Genomic DNA, 22,154 nt, shown 5'->3' with positions numbered 1-22,154 from the left:
TAACCTGTCGACAAGTCTGATTTATTTGAACCACACACCTGCACCTTTAAGGCTGCCTGTTCTTCCTTAGGAAGGTTATTTACGAAGAACATTTGATTGAAACCACAGGATCGAGCAAGAAGTTTCGATTTGATTACCTGTATTCTGTTGGATTTTTTTGTATTGTGATTTAATGTTATATTTATATGGTACCTTCATATACATACCTACATACTGCGAAATTTAATGTTAAATGTGAGGGTTCATACTCTTAACTTTCGTGGCGATGGTAAAATCTTAGGTATATACGCAAACATTTTACTTAAAAATTGTATTCTCCAAGTTCACAACTTCTCTTATATTGTGAGTCGACCTGTGTTGAACTGTTTTTCAACGTTTGCCATTAAACCTTCTTTAGATAAAAAAAATAGTATTTGTAACCAACAAATACTTGAAATTCCGTTCGAATTAAGAATCTCATGCCATCAAGTCTTAAAATATGCAACATCCCTTTGAACCTTGTATACGTTTTAACGTCTTAACTACCCTTGTATCTAAATAGAGTTCGTCTGAGATCTAAAACTAAATTCTAATTACATGCAACATAGCTTTCGATAAATACTTTGTATGTAAATCTCTTGTAGAACTACTGTTCTACCCGTTTTCTCAGTCTCCTGGGGCGCAACTCGTTTAACGTCGGTACTACCTATTTACGATCGAAAGAGACAATACAACATGATCAACTCTATTACGAGGTGACAAAGTCAGAAGAAATTTATAGTTCTGTTGTACCCCCCAATTAATCTCGCTGGTTGAGGCCGTTTATCAAAAAGTGCGCCATTTTTGGCCGCCAGTGCAATCACTATAAATTTGTGAGTTATGAGCCACGCCTTACTGTAACTTAGTGCTCGATTTTTAGCTGTGACTTTGGAGGTCCTTGTTGTAAATGTCCTTCTGAAAGTAAAGTTGATGATATTCAACTTCATAGTAAATAAACGTATGGTATTTTTTAGATGCAAGATAATTAAACTCTTACTTATTTTTAATAACTCTTAAGAAGTTATTGTTTTGCTTGAACGAGGCATCGAACCTTATCTTTAAATTGATGTGTGCGGGAAAGGTTTGAGTGTAAGAAATAAAACCATCAATAGGTTATACTTCAAAAAAAATATAAAGAAAAAAAATGTACACTCAGTTAATTCAGACGGTATCCTCCGCTAAACTTTTAAACATAAATCATTCAACAAAACTATTACAATATTAAAACAACAAAGACATTTCAGTCCAGTCCGAGTGTTATAAACTTAAATCCTGCATTTGACGTAAAACTTGGAACTTTGAAAAGAACGCGGTTTTTCTTAGCGAATCTGTCTGATAATAATTCAGTATTCTGAGACTTATGCAAATTTTAAAAGCGTTAAATGTATAAGTATCATGTTTGCACTTCACTTTAAAATTGTCGTGAATTTTAGTTTTTGAAATGTGATGTAAAGTGAGAGATGTATTGTATCGTATTTCATTTGTTTTGTTAAGTTAAGTTTCGAGTCAGATAGTATAATAGTTGATACTGTCAATAGTATATAATGAAAAAGGAATTCAATACTAATAAACGGAGTTTGCGTTAGAACTGGTTTTTCTGTTGTATTAGCTGGCTGGTACTACGGTACACATACTTTTGAGTCACAACTCCGTTTATTGATACTAAATGCATAATTTTGATCTTCTAATTTTGCCATTGAGTGCACATAATGCACTGATAAAGGGCCAACAATTATGAATGAAATAATCTGTGACTAAATACCTATTAAAACGATGTCTTTTGTAAATCGAATATGCCTTTAGTATATTATTATAATAGATAATATGTTAGGTACTCGTGTAAGCATTCCATAGGGCAGTCTATATCATCGATAACATTTATTTAAGAATAAAACAGATGGCTTCAACGAAGCTTATAAATGTCCCTACTTAAAAATGTTCATAGCACGTAAAATGACAAATGCTTTAACTCTCATTTTAAATGACAGATTTAACAAATCTCTAGACATATAACGGCCATTAAGCCTTCTTAGAACAATTAATTAGTATAAAGCGGCAATTTCAAACGCAAATCTCCGTGAAGTTCTTAATGAATTATGTTTGTTCTTAAAGAGTTATCATCCTTCATATTATCGCAGCAATAAAATTAAGAAACTTCGAGTTTAATGTTGCAACACTAAATTATACTTGTGTAAAATGTTATTATTGCAGTTTAATGCGATTCAGGCTAACGTTCGCGAAGGCCACGCCTACTCTCTTTTGCGGCGAGACAATAAGTTTTTACGAGCTGAATAGAGGCGAAGATTGGAAAAAATTCAAAGCACTTTTTGTCGAAATTCGTAAAAAAATGTTTTGTATTGTGAGTGGCACACAATGGTGGATGGAGGAAATGAGAGTCTGGGCGTAGCGGTGCTCAATTTAACTGGTACCGCTCTGCCGCCCGCCCGCCGCCAGCTCCCCGCGCCCCTCGCCCCTCCACCCCGCGCCCCGCGTCCCGTCCCGCCTGCATATTGTACTGCACGCAGTGAACAATCACGCTAAAGACGTGACACTTCATTACATTACCCTAACCAAAATACTAATTGAGAGAAAATATGAGCCGTAACTAATTTGATGGAAACTGTTTAACTTCAATTACTAAGCAATTTAAAGTTGTAAACTAAATTAACAAAATTTAAGCTAATTTTGAATTCTTTTAATTGTCATCATTTTAATAACAATAGTTATTTAGAAGGGTTACACCAATTAAATATGAGTTAGGAGTAATTTGCTTTGTAAAGTGCATTTACATGTCTATACAGAATACCAGGCTATCAGAGTCTATTGGAGGTTTGATATAATATGCCAAAACAAAACTCACTCGCTAATCTAATCTAGGTGCACAACGCAGCGCGGCCGGCCGACGCTGCTTTGTGCCGCACGCTTCGCTGAAATTTAATGTTTCACCCGTGTACCAGACCCTTTGAAGGCTCCCATATTAGCCGCCGCCTATTAGCATAAAACCCATAATGGCACCACCTAAGCTTTTAATTAATTACTGACCAGATACCGGGAAGTTTCGACGGCATATGAACAAACTCTCATCGTCTTTTTTATTCAATTTGCATAGAACATGCCAGACGAAAAAATATAAACATGCGATACGTACGTGCAAATTAAACAATTCCTGGGTGAAAGAACTCTCGTACGTACGTGGGGGTTATTAGTTTTTCTACTATTAAAATGTAACAACACAAAATGTAAGCAGCGAGACCAACGATGAAAAACTCATAAATGCTAACGTAAAATAAATAAAAAAGCATCGACTGAGCAAACAATCTCCGGCAAAACTAATTTATGCGGCGCATTCGTTGGGGCTCAAGTAAGATGCTCGAGGAAATCTCTCTTTTATGTTTTGGCAAAGGTTTAATATAAAAATTACTTTTCGCATTATCATGTGTGCCTGGTAGGCGCCGGGGGATCACATGGCGGGACGCAATTCGCTGAGGGCGCGCTTTCCGCTTCTTGCTGGATTATCTCATGCGTGACAGCTGTTTCACTCTCTGCGGCCCTGGTACTTAACGACGGAACAGGTAGGGTATTGAGTGTTTATTATTTTTGATATTATCTGTTCAAACGTATATACTTTTGTTGCTTTTTTTATTACGGCTATTTCGTAAATTATGTAAATCATGAACCTGATAGTTATCAAGTACAAGAGCTTGAACTTGCTTAATTAAAATAGAGTATGCTACATGCTAATTATAAATGCAAATTTATTCTTTATTCACCAAAAAATGTCTGTTGTGTAGGTGTAGTATTAAAATAGTGTATGTTATGTCATGTAGGTTATTGTACACATTAAAAAAAATACGTCGCGGAAAGATGATAACGGAACAAATAATAACAAAATATGAAGAGTCAACCCTACACCACGATTTGCAAATCTACTTCTTTTATCGCTCCATATGTAGACGTTTGATTCCGCTGATCCCCTCATATTCCTTTGATTATTGTATTACAAAAAATGAGGGCAAGAGAAACGTTGAGTTGTGCACTTTTTGACGTCACATAATCTATTTATTGTCAGCATGTAATGAATGATGTTTGGCAGGGTTGCCACGCGAGTGTTTTGCGCTTGTTAAGAGCCACCCCGGATATGACATCGCTTTCATGTGAGTAAGCAATCATGAACGAGATTTTTTAATTTATTGACTTAGATAAGGTAGGCTGTTTTTGTTTTATTTGTGAGTGTATGTGGTTTGTTTGATACAATTCTATTTAATTTTGATGTACTACTTAAAGTTGGTATTTTAGGGTCTTAGTAGGATGAAACTTGTTATATCTCATTTCCAAACACCGCGAAAAAGTAACTCCAGATTTAAACAAAATCAAATATGAACTAAAAACTTTCATCTAACAACCTATTTCGAAACGGCAAAACTTTATTTACCTTCATTTCATATCTCTACATATCCATTCCCAATAAATCATATTCTTCATTCCCGTCTAGGAGACATGAAATAAACAAAAAACGATCAATTTCGCCGAGAGCTAAGAACAAATAAACGTCGATCCTTAAAAACAAATCTGTGTTGGAAGCATCCACGCACGTGTTTATACCGGAGGGGCTCATACAAAGGAAAGCAATTTAACAAAATAAAAAATTCTATATTAGAATTTCAGAAAGAAACAAATGATACGGGAAATACTTAAATCACAGCTATTGATGCGAAATTGGGAATGGTGAATTACGCATTCGTTATTCGAAATGGAAATGGGACTGTTCCGTTCGTAACCGTATTATGGTTGATTTAAGGGATATTTTATTTTGTTAAATTATTGTGTTGAATAGGAAATCTATAATGACATTGCGACGTAATCGGAAAGTTTAATTACATTTTTATTTTGACTATAGTGCGGTTGTCAGTAACTCACTCCTCTTTGTAGTACGGTAAAGTAATAGAACATTTATAAACAGGGTATAAAGTTCTTATTCAATTGATATTTCAGGAATTGCCATTTAATCTGTACACTAGTGGTTACGATGACCGTGTAGCTACAACCGCGGCCGTCTCGTAGGCCGCTACGCTACGATCTGCTACGCTAATGAGCTAGCTACACATTTTAGAGTGGTTGGCTACAGTGGCACTTGAATATTTTCGACTAAATATAACATTCATATAAATCTATCTATACATTATTTATATTTTATCGAACAATAGAAATTAAACTCAAAAATAATTTACTAAATATTTGCAAACAATAAAAGTGATTTAAGCCGTTATACACAATGTGATTTCGTATTTGCATGCAATGTTATAGCTACACGCTAAATCACAAATATGTAAATAAATTGAAAAGGCTCGACATTAAATAACTTGAAATAATATATCGGTTCGTGTGCGGGGGCGTAGCCGACTGCCATTGACAAACGGCTCGGCAAATATAAGCCGAATTATGGAAATTCCATTCAAGAATCGAGAAATTATAGCTTTTGTTCGTATTTTATCTCGCTTAAGTCACATTACTGTGCACTATCGAAATTGGTTTCGATAAAATTTGCCTAACATCACCGAAACGGATATAAATTCATATAATTGCTCGCTTAATGTGGCATTCACTTCATTCTGTAGTTTTTATTTCTGATTACAGCGCCCGTGTTTATTATCACATATTTTAAGTTTATTAGAATTCTGTCATAGACAATGGTGATCGCAGACGGTTTAAGGAGTAACGAAACTACAGTCATAAAGTTTATGCAGTGACAACATATTTTAGGGACGTCGGGGCTTTTTATTAGACGAAGCGAGATGATCGTTGGATCCCCTTTCGAGTTTAAACTTGAGCCGTTCACGGTATTGCGAAAGTTTTCAGCTCAACGCGAATACAGCGGAACGCTTTCAAAAGAGTTTATAGTACGGGGTGATTTTTTTCCTCCGCTCTCGTACTGGATAGGACCGGATTACTTTCAGTTCGCACGCGGGGCGGCAATCAGAAACCTTTGAACTCTTTGATGGATGGAAGTCCACCTTACTGGGGTTTGATTAATATGTACCGACTCGTACGTATGTGATATCGATATTGATCTTTGCCTTTGAATGTTGCGAGAATTTAGAATAGTTCGGGTATTCAAATGGAGTTTATATTTACCGTTCGTTATTGTATAGTTACTTTATTCATAACTTGCAATTTAAAAAAGGGTTAAATTAGAATACGTTTAAAAATAGGTAGAAACGGCGTTTGACAACAAAAACTGCTAAGCTGTTCGGACTATAAATATATAAACTGTAGAATTTTATAACACCAATAGGCTTCCAAATTCTAAAAATACATCAATATCTCACTGATTTAAAGTTATATTCGCTAGAAATAAACTTAAAAGTACAAGTACATTTACAACACATAATCTGCTTACCCCATTCGCTCACAAAACCGTGATGGTAGCCGTAAATACCCCGTTTATTTTATCTAGCTGGGAAAATGATTAATTAATCAAGAGTCGCGGTTGCGGCGATACGCGGCCGATGCATCAACGTTACCTGGTACAGGGTATAAGTTACGTGGTACGAGGTATGGTGCGTCACTGACGGCTGGCTGAGTAATTATACGATTTGCGTTTTAGCATCATGCGTACCTATGTTAGTATGTGATGACCAGGATAGGCCTTTATCGTAGTATAAAGTAATTTTCATTTGTTTAAAACAGCGAAGGAAACATTGTAAGGAAAACATCAAAAACTATTTGGGATTTCAAACTGAAAAAAAGGTTGTTTACAAATATGGAAAGAGGGAAAATTGTGATCTTAAAAGATCTATTTTAGCAATGAGATCACCCCTGTTTGGCACCATTCTACTATTTAGTCATGTGGTCTGCATAAAGAATACTCAATCCATCATTTACTTCCATACATTTAAAAAGATTAAAATGTAACTTATGAATAAGCAAACGTGGTAACGTTAAATTATTTTATAAATGAAAACTTTAAAAGCAATAAGATATATACAGGCTGGTATTATAATATCATAATGTATTTTTTCATCTATTTCTATAAAACCTACCATTAAAACCTCAAACAGAACACCCACCCGGTATATCTTGTTTTACTAAACTATTAAAAACAAAAAAATCCTCACGACTCCCACACATAAATACAGACACTTAAAAACTTCAGAGGCGTTGTCTTAACACTCGCAGTATAAATCCTAGAGTCGTACAATCTCTTCAAGTAAGAATTTTGTTGATGAGGAAGCGAGACAGCACTATACATAATGTAGAGCGCCATCACTGTCCCACGACGGTAAGTTTTACTTTAGAAGGTGGGTTTAATATATTTAGCTCGTGTTTATTTACAGTTGTTTACTTTAGTACATAGTTTATACTTGTGAAACATAAATCTTTTTCTTTGAAGTTATTTTAAAAGTTTTTTATAAAGTTCTTTACTTTGGTTCATTCCTTTTGAACAAAATTTGTGTGTCTGATTTTTCTTAGTTGTAATTTGTTTTTTGATTTAAATGAATTGAAATCTTTGTAATTCAGATCGGTATTTAAAGATACTGGTGATTTCATTTATTTAGGTAAATAAATTTGTTTCTAGAATTTTTAAACTATAGTTCATCAATGAAAAAGAATATTGGGCAGAAGCTGATCAATTTGGAAGAAATAAAAATATTTTAACATCACAATTATTATTGAGAACGTTACTTATATTATATTGAAAGCATATATATATGAATTTTGTTTCTTTTTTGCTACTGTTTGTTATTTATTTTTGAAATTGTAGTGGCCCTGTATACAGGTACTTACGTGTATTTACTTACTCCTTTGATTCTGATTTCGATAATTTTAGGTATATCAAAGAGTACTCCTAAAATCTTAATAAAACTCTTCACATTTGTCTGTAAATCAAGTTATATACCTTCAAGTCGTGTAAGCACAAAACTAAAGTATAGCAATATTTATTTACGGTGAACAAATGGCCGTGTACCGTGTTAGCATTTTACGATTCCAGCCAAACAATTTGTATTCGCGTCCAGCACTGGTTGTAAAACTTTGCTACATCTGTAGAGAAAATTTGTCCAGGTGCAATCAGATAAGCAGACAGCCTTATCACAGAATTTCTTTGTCCGAGGTCGTTTTAAAAAGTTTCTAGTCAACGACCTGGCGTTAGATTTTTATTCGACGTTTTAGTTTTTTTTTTTCTGTATCATAGAATCGATTGTCTGTTGTTTCGGTTTAATATTTATTGCCATTTCGGATTTCTTATTTCGAATTTAAGGTAAATTACGCCGCCAAGATAATTGAAAAGAAAAATAACTGGTTATAGATAATTTATTCGTAATCATGTTTTTAAATTGGAATTTGGAATTTTAACTATTTCAATAGAATATTGTGGAATTTCGGTGATTTATTTTTGTTTAAAACAAATATGAAAAAAGCGTCGTTCATTGTAATCTTTATTTACATTTTTTGTGTGTTTAGGTAGAATAAGATGGGAAAATTGTAATTTGAAGAATTTGAATAATCTATGTAAAATTATTCCTTTACTTTATAATTTAACATCAGTATGACCTTTATATTACCATTTTCAATTACAACACTAAACTTTACTTCTCAACTATTTGGTAAGAATTACATAAGAGAACGGTTTTCAACGTGGAAGCGAGAAGCTACTATAATATATAGCGCTGTCTCGTTCAGTATTAAAACCTCATTTTGCAAGTAATGATAACCGTGTTTACTAACATGGGTTAAGGTAACTATACTAAATAAAATATGAATATAAAGATAAATAAACAGATATTTGCTAGTCTGTATTTATTTACGAGGGATTTGCTTGTGCAAACAAACAAACATACGATTTGTGAGAACATGTATTTGTATTGTAAAGGAACTTTCACTGGACAGACAAGTTGACAACTTGTGAATGCAATGAAACTTAAAGAGAAATGAATAATATTATTTCTTAAAATAGAAGAAAATCCGTATTGTTTAAGGTAATATTTTTCTGAGTTTTATAGTTATTTTTGTACTATAAATATAGAATTAATTCTTAGGCAGCAATAATAACTTTCGTGAAGCGGATTCGTAATTATTTATTATTAAATCACCAGCAACCAACGCCAACTTTAAAAATACCGGTCGCTTCAGGAAAAAAAGTAAGAGAATCTAAATCATGATACAAAAGAACGCCAAATAAAACTAATACGACATTTATATTTACAAGTAATACTAATACTCTATTAATTACAAATAATAAATTGGCTATTTGCTTGGCCATTTATCAACTAACCAGTACTACAAATAGAATTTATAAATTATTTTCTATTTCTTTGGCTGCTATTGAAATTATATTTCAATAAGAAAAAAATGTTCAATTATGGACAAGTATCAAGTATTCATAGAATAGCTGATTACTTTGTAAATGTTGTATACCGCTTAATAAAGCTTTATATTGGATACCTAGATTGTATATTTCGTTTACAAAATAAAATGATAGTTATGAAATTTTATTCAAAAATAAAACAGAATTAATTTTCTTGTAATTTTATAGTACTTTTGAAAATTAATACGCTTATAACATTAGAAAAATAGCAATAAACATATTTTTCAACATTAAAAGTCAAGCCTCATGATTAAAATAGTTCGAATAACAATAAAATCCACCCAATTTAAATTTGGAACATTTCAAATTCCACAAATTCAAAATGTCTGATGTTCCGAAATTAAAATCAAATTATCACAAAGTTAAATCAGAGATGTTCAAATGAAGCAGAAATAACGCGATTTGCTTTCCTTTGCCACTTTAATCTATTCAAACTGGACTAGACACAAACTAGGTAGACTGTGTACTACCATATCATAACGTAACATCATAGCTTAAGTGGGAGCGTGACAACGCTAGCCGGCGTATATCGGCACCTCTTTCCCACAACTACAATAATGTTACTTTAGTTCGTGGTGGTGGGTCTGCTGGTCTAACTTAGCAGACTTATAATTGGCCTGTATGCAACTTGAATGGTACCAGCTAGAGGTGTGCAGAAACTACATTAGTGATTGGTTTGTAGCACATGCGAGGGGCAAATCAAGTTATGTTCGAACATGGGAACTTGGACGGAGATACAAGCGGTCTTGTCTTAGAGATTTTGATGGTCTCAGTCTTTGAGAATTGTGTAGTATTATTGTGACGGCACTGCCTTTGAGAGGAGTTTGGTACTATTGTGATTTAATATTTGGTCGAGGTATAAATCAGATACAGCAACAAATGTTATGATTTTTCTTTTTTTTTATCTTTATTGAAATAAGGTCCCGGTCAAGCGCGAGTCGGAATCGCGACACTCACGGTTTTTTTTTTTAATAGACTAAAGAGAAAAACTTTGGTCGTCCATAAAACTTATGACTCTGAACTGGCGTCACACAAAATTCACTTAAAACCCTACAAATATTACGAATGTTATTGTAAGTTTGTAACCCTTTCACGAGAAAACCGCTTAACAGAAAATCATAAAACTTTCATTCAATTTCATTATGCTTCACCGTCTTATTCGGCTGCTAGTACCTAAATAAATCCTTCTTACTTAACACAACCAGAAATTCAACCAAAATCAGAAACCGTCGACAGAAATATGATATTACGTAACTAAAGTACATTGAAAACAACGGTCTCGACTAGTTGGAGTCTAGACAAAGGGAGTTATAAGGTTTGCTGGCAATTGGGAGAAACTCAACGACTCCTCTATTTAAATATTTCCTCGCAATTAATTTAATTTAGTTAACAAAAGGGAATGGTTGAGAGTGTTCTTATTCACAATTAGTGAGACATTGGCGCAATCCCGACAACCAGTGCATTGCTGGATTGGTGTTTCTTAGAATTTCGAGAGTCGAGAGTTGCAATTCGTTTCGTTTTGTTACTTTCTGTTTTGGAATTAATTGGTTTTTACTGTTTAATCTTGGTAGGGGAATGTTTTGTTAAGAGGTAAGTGGGTGTATTTTCTTTCAGGTTGATTTAGAAGTAGTTTCTCTAGAGCTGAAAAAATGTTTGATATTCATGTTATGTAAGTCATCAGTCGAGCCACTAAAATACTTTTAATAAAATGTAGCTGTTAAATCAACCATAATAAAAAAATCGTAAGTGTATAAATCGTTACAAATCTTTTTATTGCATCTGCCGTTTCAACAAAAATGGTAACAGCTGTAAATATTACAGTTTTTCAATCATAAGAACGATTTAAGCCAACAAAACTCATTAAAAAAAAACAAAACAAATGAAAAGTCCATTCTCTTTGATGTAGCAATAACATCACATTCGTAAACGCAAATTTACACACCAACTAATACTCAACTTAATGTCTACAACACAAACATTAGGTCTTCATACCTCCAAATGACTTCTCCATAGCACTGTACCGGCTACACGTTATGAGGGCCTCAGGCTAAAGATACGCTAGATTTACACCAGCCAGTAAATACATTGGGAGCCATCGGCCACCATTGATCTCCATGGCAACCCCTTTGTTTACCACAATTACTGATTCAACTGGAAGTTCTGATAATTTTTGTTTCGATGCGTTTTTGTTTGCGTTCGATTTTTATTGAAGCATCGTGTTGTTTTTGATTGACTATTTTTTTTTTGTGAAGTGGTTTTCATATCAGCCGCATACAGTTGAAAGAGTCAACTTTTTTCTGTTTAGAGTCCCGATATTCACATATGTGTTGATTGCCTAGCGTACCTGTTTCTAGAAGATTTCAAATGTATGCCCAAGAAATTCCTCTTTGACGAGTGACGTAATTTTAACTTGTAAGTTCTTATATTTGAAGGATTAATAGTACAGTATACCTTGTATGTATACCTTGTATCCGTGTATATACCTTGTATATGTGTCGTTCGTAAAATATTTTTTCATAATGTTTTTAATTTTGTCTGTATTTTGTACATTTTAATACATTCTAAGATATGTAAATTAATACTGATGCAAAACTTACGACTAACAAGAACATAATTATTGATCTAAAAGTGACTGTAGATAGCAAACTCCATTAAGTATTTCCTAAGTTTTAAGCTAGTACATCAGACAAAGCACTTAGGCAGGTAAAGTTTGAAGTTAAAGGCTGCAACGTCAGTCTTATCCTCCTAAAATATTAAAAACTTCAATACTTTTAAAGGTGTTACAAGATTGCATCTCAAATACTTGGTAATAGCTAAGTTTGATCATCGATCGTATTTCGTCTGATCTTTGTCGATTGGACTCATAATTACTGCCTACCTCTCGAAGTACCTACACACTGGGGTTTCCGCAAAAATATGCTAAAAAATCAATTTTCGCGATTGCCTTTATTTTACCACACGACATTTGATAAAACTGGACGTTAATTTTCATAATTTGTTCTACAGCTACAGAAAATAACTTTTTTTTTCATGAGATTTTGCTTGGTGTCAAACGGATAGACAAACCGCCAACAATAATAGGATACAAATTTTGTTAATAAACAATAATAAATAATAAATGCGGACAACATCACATACAATTGTTCTGAACCCAAAGTAAGTTGCTCAAGCACTTGTGTTATGGAATTCAGATACAACGAAGGTACCACAAACACCCAGACCCGAGGCAATGTAGAAATGTGAATTTTTACATTGACCCGACCGGGGATCGAACCCGGGACCTCAGAGCTAGCGACACCTTGAAACCGGTGCGTACGCCACTCGACCACGGAGGTCGTCTAAAGGTCTCTCTTAAAACAATAAGTGAAAAAGTTTATACTTATGAATAAACTTTAGGTAAGTGCTACAGAAATAGCCTTATTTTATTGCTGAATTTGGTTACTCCATAACTGAGAAAAAGCCTCCTTCAGAATCTCTCTGATTATATAGAACGATAATATTGAAAGCAAAACAATATCTACTAAAACAATACTTCACATAAAATTCAACAAGAACACAATTGATAAGAGCGTCTAAAGCATACAAATCAATGTTATCAATCCGCCGAGGTCACTGTATTCATTTTTAAATGAAGAAAATATGTTTTGTCATCAGTAAATGTCATCTAGGTAATTTTTAAAGCAAAATAAATTGCAGCCAGACCGGGCATCAATCAATGCTAAAGGAGTCAGAAAACTTTATCAACTTCAACAAATTGTATGTCACCGGTTGAATTTGAAATATTTTTGTATCGTTCTTAGTTTTTTTCTCTAATTTGATTGAATACTCTATTAAGGTTAAATTGCTTACTTTTTGTGTTTATAAGATTATAAGAGTATACTGAATACTGAAAAGAATTGAATCTTTACTTCATTACCGACGGCATTAATGCAGTATTTGGAAAATATAACATCTTTAAACACGATTTCAGGAGTCACTTCTTTTTTAAAACTTAGTTAAACAAAATCATATCGCAAATCTATACTAATATATAAAGCTGAAGAGTTTGTTTGTTTGAACGCGCTAATCTCAGGAACTACTAGTCCATATTGAAAAATACTTTTGTGTTGAATAGACTATTCATCGAAGAAGGCTTTAGGCTATAAACCATCACGCTGCGACTAATAGGAGCAAAGATACAATGGAAAATGTGAAAAAAACAGGGCAGGTACAAATCATAACTTATATCTTCTAACCACGCGGACGAAGTCGCGGGCAACAGCTAGTCTGTAATAAAAGTATGAAGTCTGAAGAGTATACGTTTGTTTGGGCGCACTAATCTAAGGAATATCATATAATATAATGCTATATTTAAAAGAAACAGGACATTTCTTTTATATGTTAAACGGCGAGAGGTTGCGTGCACTATTTAAAGTCAAACGGTATCCTTTAAAACATTTGTATATTGAGATACCCATGATAGGAAACTATTTATTTAGTTTGTATTCTACAAAGTAAATAATTATTTATTCGATGTATAGAATTAATATTCGATATGTAGAATACAAAGTAAATAAATAGTTTCCTATCATGGGTTTGGTTTCAACGCTTGCTTAGAACTTCAAAATTCATCATATTATTGAAAGTATCGAATAACTGAGGAATTTTGTTCAAAATTGTAACTTGTGCACTGTAACTTAATGAATATTGTAAATATACTTAGTGTATTTTAAGTGATAACCGTATGTTAAGACATTAAATGGGTTTACGCTAGATTAGTCAAACTGCCGGTTAATACTTTATGGACATTATTTTCATGAACGGAGGTGATTTAGTTAAAACGTGTTAAGAGTCTGACCATTAGACAATATAAAAATAATAAACACTTATTTTGCACCCTTTTTAGAAAGCTTTTTACAAGCCATCTATATAAATATACATAGTAACAAAGATATTCTCTGACAACCATCTACAAAGAAGTCCGTTGATCCGTTATATTTAATCCTCCAAAAAAATTTACAAACAATTTAATAAGCACCACATTAATATAAGACGATCATCACTAATTGATAAAACAATTCTCACAACATAAAAAAATACAGGAGCATAAACAATCGTCCCTTTCTAATACGAATTTTATTGCTCTGTCATAAATGGCGGGCGCTTATTATTTTCTAGTCGTAAAACAACGAAATAATGTTCTGTTACTATAATAGGGACCTACCACCACACAAGTAGCTAAAATATTATTCTTTATATTGTGCGAGAGAGACAAGCCGATACGTCATGTAGTGCTTTCTTGTTTTCACATATGCGAGTGCCACTTTGAAAGTTATCGGTAATCCCCCTGTACGTAATCTCAACGCGACGAATTCTCAGCCACAGTTTTATTATAGAAACATTGTGGATCATTTTTATATGCGGTCCTTTTATTGCTAAATGAAAATGAAATGACGGATGTTATGTTACGTTTTTTATTTAGTTCCTTCATACATTGTTGATCCGTCTGTGGGGTGTTGGGATAATAAAATGAAACGTATTTCATATCAATGTCAACATTAACATGATTTCATAGGAGATCGTAAAATACATTTTATTTTTAATGTAATTAATTCTATACTTGAATGATACAACGGTTTCTTCATGTTTATTTATCGGGATTTCCCGACTTGCTCCTCCGATTAAGGACTCCACTTGGATCCAAAATTAGTCGGGAATCCCTGATAAACCGAAATAAAATTTTAGTAGTTATGAATCATCCTTACGTAATTTGTAATAATAATTAATTATATGATCCTTTTACGAGTGCTATCAAAAGGAATGTCTAAAAGCAAACCAATAACATTCACATTATGAAAAACCCTGAATTCTTTACTCCCGTAAAAGTTAATTTTCTGTCTCTTTATAAATAGATGCATACATACAAATGTCTCGTATGAGAAGATAACATTAAAAGTAATTAGGTGAGACGACAGGCAATATTGAACTTTAAAGCTTTGAAAACAAGTGTGTAAATCGATTGTGGTGTTGGTGGATTTGGGGTGCAATATTATCTTCTACACATCCAAATAAATGAGAAAAAACTGGGGTCCGGCGGACGAACTTTTTAATTTGTAATTACAGGACAGCGTCCATGCTTTAAGCACCATTAACTTTTTTCCTTAATGTCTGTGTCGTATGGGGGTTCCGTATATAAATGAAATTGGTTTTATTGTCCAAATTCAAATTAGTTTTTGTTGTACATAATGGAGTTCCTCTTTGATAGAGTACGCTTTTGTATTTTGTTAAATAAAAGTTTTTTTGATGCTTTTCCAATTTTTACTTTTTAATAGAAACTGTTGATTAATTGTTGGTGATATTTATTTCGAGTGGCAGCCGTTTAACATTGGAAAAACCTATATGTAACTTAATACACTTAACAATGAACTAAGGATACCTACTACTATTTATTTCCATTTAAAGTGCTAGCGTATTGTAGCTAGCTATATTTTTTCGTAATTCAAATTGCATTGCTTTTATTGGGAGATTTTTGGCAGTTATTTCGCTATTTTTTTCTGTCCAAGTGGTTTGAATTTTCAGATGAGAGATAAAGTTATATCTGAGTTGTTTTTTGTCTTTTCATTTGTTACTGGTCGATAATTTTTCACTAGCTGTCATTGAAGACATACATACAAAAATGGTTCACGTTATGCTATGGTAACATACAACCAAATTTTAAAGGAAAGTTTCGTCATAATTTCTGAATTCGTACCTGTACCTAGTACTACCAAATTAACTTCGCCCGAGGCCGCTTTTCAAAAAGGGAACCAATAAGCATTGATCCAGACACATGCACACATGCGGATGAGCAATTCCAAGTTCAGATATTTTGGAATAGTAATTACGATATAGACACTATACAATAATACCAGTCTATACACATCCCACAGCCGGGTATAGGCCTCTTCCCGTATAGGGAATGTTTGATCATTGATCACCGCGCTAGCAAACTGCTGGCTGACAAATTCAGATTCCAATATTTGGAATCCAGTTTTTCTTTACTGTTTTCCTTCATCATTGGTCAATAGGGCCTTAATAAAAAAAGTATACTTATTGAAATTTGGCCCGCATTGGTATCAAACGTACTAATCGTGCAAAGAACCGCAAAGCCACCAACATTTAACTGAAGTTTGTATAGTTATAGAGCCATCATACCAACAATTCGTGTAAAACAACTTAGCACCAAAAAGCATTAAGCTCTCAACAAACCAAATAATCTTTCAATCAAAATAAATTGTTCACCAATTTTAAGAAATCAGCCTCAGAAACCCTAACACACACTCGACACGTCTTGAGTGTTGTAGCCGAAGGTACGATTTCCACAATAAGGTTGAAAATAATGTGCACGTCAAATAACAATAGAGTTGATTTTCCGATACAATAGTATACAAACAGCTTCTAAAGTCAACCTTATCGATATTTTATCTGCACGCGATATTTTGTCATAGGGTAAGTCCAGGATACATGCCTCAGTGGGATAGATGACTTGATTTTTATTTCACTATGTTAGGAGCACTGTGAGAGTTAAATTTCTCTATAAGTAACGAGTCCTCCCCCCACCAACCTCAGTGCCAGGCAGACTGTGGACAGGAGCGCACGCGTTTCGTCCGTGTGAGTAAAAATCTTCCGCGGCGAGACGACAAAAGGCGCCAAAATAAGATTCGTAAGTAATTTTAACAGTGTATCTTTTCTCTCGCCTATAATGTCTATTTTTTTTCTATTAGTCTGCTTGCATTGAAGATTAACCTATGTAAATTGATAAATTTTATAGTCATTAAAGCTCATTTTTTGTTTTTATTGAGAAGGGCTTCTATCCCCTACAAAAAGTATAGTTGCCTCGTTTTTTATTAGGATAGATGCCCCTAAGGGCAACTATCCTCAACTGTTTTTATAAGAGCTGTTTTGTTGCAGGAGAGCAAAATGCCTCGTAAATATAAAAGAAAACCGGGTGTTATCCCTCGCGCTGTTACCTGGACCGAAGAAAGTATGCTAGCAGCGTTTGAAGAGATGAAAAAGGGAGACAAGGGTGTAAATCAGATTTCTAAAATTTATGGCATACCATCTAGAACATTAAGACGAAGATTTCTTAAAAATGACCAACAAAAATTGACATTAGGTATGTTCTAGTTTATTTTAAGAATTACTATATTTACTATCTTTTAATTTAAATTTGATCTACTATACCTTGTATCTTATCATTTTAGTTACTGTCTTATTGGTACTGTAATTAATTCTATATACCTACTCAGCATTTATTTTTATTTGTTTTAGGTAAACACCCTGTGCTAGGGTTTGATAACGAAAATCTCCCCCTATCTTAAGAATAATTTAGTCTGATACCAAAGTTGATTTTTATTTTTTAAGATGATTATTACTAATATCAAGAAGACTGGAGAAGTATTAAAGTTCATGCAAGTTAATTACTACCTAGTAGTTAGTAAAAGATGTTGATTATTATTAAAAAAATATGTGATCGTTAATAGATGATAATGTTTATGTATGTTAAAACACAATAAAGACTGATTATTATAATATAGGTAGTTGTTTCATTTCATAACAAATCAGTTACAATGTTTGACTAAGTCGTCAATCCCCACTAAGGGCACCTATCCTCACATCATTTTTCATGATAAGTCTTCTATCCGCCACAGTAGGCGTCTATCCTATTTTTTAGAGGTCCAGCAAATTACAATTTATACAAAATCTACACAGTCTATATCAAATCGATTCAGATAAAATAATGCATTAAGAAATATATTAAATATTTCTCAAAGAACACAATGCTCTAAGATTATAAATTTCGGAATTATTAAGCTTTTTCAAAAAGTGTGGCATCTATCCTGGACTTACCCTAAGTGCTTTCACTTTTTGGCCGGCCATAGATCTAACTGATCTCAAGTGTACTCTGATTTTCCTTTTCTCGTGTAACTGAAGGGCCGATGGACACGCTTTTTCAATTTAGTAAATAGTTCACAAACGGTCTCTGACAACGCATTAAGGAGAATAAACTTTACTGTACTTGTTAAAGAATTAAAGTATCAAGATTTTTTTCGGGTCTTTTTCGTAAAAGGGATATTTTCTACTTTTTATGCGTATTTTTGGTTTAAAGTTTGATTAATTTAATTGAAGCTAGATAATTTTGAAGATTTTAATTAATGCTATTAATGATATTTTACTATTCCATAAGTATAAAATAAAATATTAATAATATGTATAATTTTGGTAATATTTATCTTAGGCCTATCTCAATGGATGACATGAGACATCATATGCCTTATATTACTAAAGAAACAAATATCATTTTCGTAGTTATAAGCGATTTAAAAACTATAACGTTTATTGAAACATAACTTGTCTGCGGTGGTTGTAAGGTTTATTCGTTTATTCGTAATACATTATCAATGACACAATATAGAAAAGTCATTTACTTGTTGAACACGACTTTTCCAATTAATATCAACACGAAACTTTTCCGGAACCTCTTAATCTGACACGTTTCTCATGCAAAGGCTCGAGAACAGAAATAAGTCCTCCTTTCTTTTAAATTAAAGCATTTCCTTTCCGAATGACAGTTTACAAATGCTCTATAGTATCCCGGTAACAATAATTGATGTGGAAAATGGCAAGAGAGTATTTTCATCGAATTGAATTACACCATTTTTAGAATTCGAAAATATTTTTGGTATCAAAATATAAATAGATTTTTAACTACTTCTGGCTATATAATGTTCTAGAATTTAATAGAAACTTAAAGAAAAACCACTCGAAAAATAACTCAAGTCAGTTCAATTTACAAGATTTATGTCTCCTAAGAATTTCTAAACTTTAAATCAGAAAAATCCCTTCGAACTTAATATTAGTCGAGTCATGTACAAGCTCATAGGTATTCACTCAAACGACAGGATCGCTTGATTGGCGCATCCTTTGATCTCAGCAGCGCTGGAAACTAATTTAACTCGTGTTTGCTCGCTGATTCTAACTTAAAAAACACTATAAAATACCTAGTTAGCTCTCGAAAACTCTTCAAATTACTGGAACAAAGAAAATATTGTAAACAGTCTGTTTAAACAAATTGCAAACAAAATTAAAGTCAACTTCAATTACACGGCTAATGACGACTCAATTTTGTATAAATTGTTGAAATACTTGAATTCTTTTCATGAAAATATGTAATAAGTAATATCATAAGTTTGACTCATAATTAAATTCTTAATACCGTCTGTACATAAATCCGTATGATGTATAAATGTGTTATTTGAATAATATTACAATTTGGAATCGCTGAAACGTCGACTGAGGCGGGGCCCAAATTTGCATATGGATAGATTGGAGCTCCGAAACCAGCGATGACTTACGAATGAAAGACTTTTTCTTTCAGCATTCTAAAGATAGTGGTACAAAAATTATTATGACCAGTTCATTAGGCGCCCGTATCGACAAATCATTTGCTAGAATAAAACGTCTGCTTAAAAATATGAAGCAAATTAAGCAATGTTTTTTAAGCTAATCGTTATCATTAAAGAAAATGAGCCTTTGATGAAACAGATTCAACTAGCATTTTGTATTTTCTTTTACATCTTTATATTAAACACCGATAAAAACAATTACTCATAAATAATTTCCTTTGTGTTTCTTGGTTGACATTCCGCTGTTCTCATGGCCACCTGTCGAACAGCAAGTGACCCACGAAAACTCTTCATAATGCAGTTTTCACGTATGTTTTTCTAAGTTTATGAACGTTAGAAGGGAAATTTACAGCGAATACTCAAGCTAAATCTTTTAGTTTTGAATAATGTTCGTTTTTGTAAGATTAGCATTATGTATATTGCGCTTCGAGACTTATATTGGTATCTTTGCATTAAATCAAATGGTACAATGGTTTAAAATAGCTTTTATTTATTTTGAAATAAATATGAAGTATATGCTATGATGCTATAAATTTCACATTGTTTTAAGTAGCTTGAAATTAAGTGTCGTATCTTGCGTAGAACAAAAACATTGATTCACTAGAAATACGAAGTTATCATTGCTTTATATCAACACGAATAGAACCACTTGAATTTATCACTTCAATGATAAAAATCAGCATTACTAACATATTGCTATTACTCCATCCAAAGGCAATTCAAACCTTATAATCATGTCAATTCTAAAAAACAATCTGACTAACCATCATATTTAATCAACATAAATACAACACAATGATTACAAATCAAACATCAAAATTAATTAACCTAAATCATAACGACAATCAAATCAATCAAAAATAAATTGAATTAAAATAACAAATTGTTAATTGCCTTGTTTATTTCGAAACACGCTTAAAATTATACTGAATTTTATGGTGGTTTATAAAATTAATGAGGGCTCACACTCACTTTTGGACTGACCGTAGTCGGTATCACAAATACGCCATTTTGGCTAGGAGAACCTACCTTGAAGCGCGTGGGAAAGAGACAACGATATACGCTGTATAGTGCCGTCATGCTTCCACAGCTGTTATAATATAACAGTACGAAGTGTTGGTAGGTCCCCAGGAAAAAGTTAATAACGCCTGAAGTTGCCCAGTCGCCCCGGCAATTATAAATTTATTCGTCTGCTTCGCCCCAACTTTATTTTTCTAATTATTGGGTACAACACAATCGCTTTGTGAATTAATACTAGGTTGTCGTCTGGATTTAATTTTATTCCTTTAAAGCGAGTGTTAATTAATTAGAAAATGACTATTGTTATATTAATACTTAACAGTGTTTTAAATGGAAATGTGTTCCGTGGAAATGTAAAAAATCGTTCTTCAAAGACCGGTCAAATGCGGTTCCGTACAAATAAGCTAAGAAAATAGACTTTTTCGAGACCCACCAAAAAACTTATGACCGTAACAAACTTTACTTAACCGATCTTTATTTTAGTTTTTTTGTTATAACAGCGACCAAAATACATCGTTTGTGAAAATTTCAACTATCACCATTCATGAGGTTACAGCCTGTTGACCGAACAGGGATGACATTTTAACAAAAAAATAAATGTTATACATTTAATTCCCATTCATTATACCTATTGTCATGTCCTGTCACAGATAGATAACACCAAACCAGCAAACATCAAACATGTAACCATTTCAGTAAGTTATATAGAAATAGCATAATTATATGGCAGATTTTGTCCTTTTGGAGAAAAATTAGCAAGTTCTTATTTTCAGATAAGCGTTGACTATTTAGGGTATCAATTGTGTTTTTTCATACATGGCTTTTTTAACCACTTGGTAAGTAGCTGTTACGTGGTACTTATAACGTCAACCCCAAAACCTCATGCTAAACACCGGAATAAAAGAAAAGCCAAAAGAATCATTTTTTATTTATTTAAACTTTTTGTTAATCATATTCATCATCACACTCTTCAATACTAAGCTCCATCACGTGACAAGACACCTGCTCTGTTAATTGTGTGAAAGACATTTCAACTCTATAATTACCACAAAAATCGTGACACAAGACATCTTTCACAGAATCCAAAGATATCTGTATACCGCTGACTTTGTAGTCTTTCTGAAATAGATGAAACATTGATGAGAAACAGGAACAGTCAAGGGAGTCGGACTCGCGAAAACTAGGCTATAGAAAATTTAATTTGTAAATTCACATACATATAAAACCTTTTTAGTTTTAAAAAGCAACAGCACTAAGGTTTCATCAACCATATTTATTGAACTAATTTGAACGTTGAAAACGGCTGAACACCTTTAATGATAAAGGGG

General features: G+C 33.0%; 1 long non-coding RNA gene across 1 annotated transcript; it reads left to right on the top strand.

The window, feature by feature from the left end:
* Positions 1 to 16,829: 16,829 nt before the first annotated feature.
* On the top strand, positions 16,830 to 17,744 carry LOC113497585. The gene is made up of 3 exons (XR_003400906.1): positions 16,830 to 17,063; positions 17,312 to 17,516; positions 17,672 to 17,744. It is a non-coding gene; the product is annotated as an uncharacterized LOC113497585 (long non-coding RNA).
* The last annotated feature ends 4,410 nt before the right edge of the window (positions 17,745 to 22,154 follow it).

Source organism: Trichoplusia ni, chromosome 9 (assembly GCF_003590095.1).
Source record: "Trichoplusia ni isolate ovarian cell line Hi5 chromosome 9, tn1, whole genome shotgun sequence".
Lineage (NCBI taxonomy): Eukaryota > Metazoa > Arthropoda > Insecta > Lepidoptera > Noctuidae > Trichoplusia > Trichoplusia ni.
Note: the sequence above shows the minus strand (reverse complement) of the source record. Positions and strands in the feature narration are given on the sequence as shown.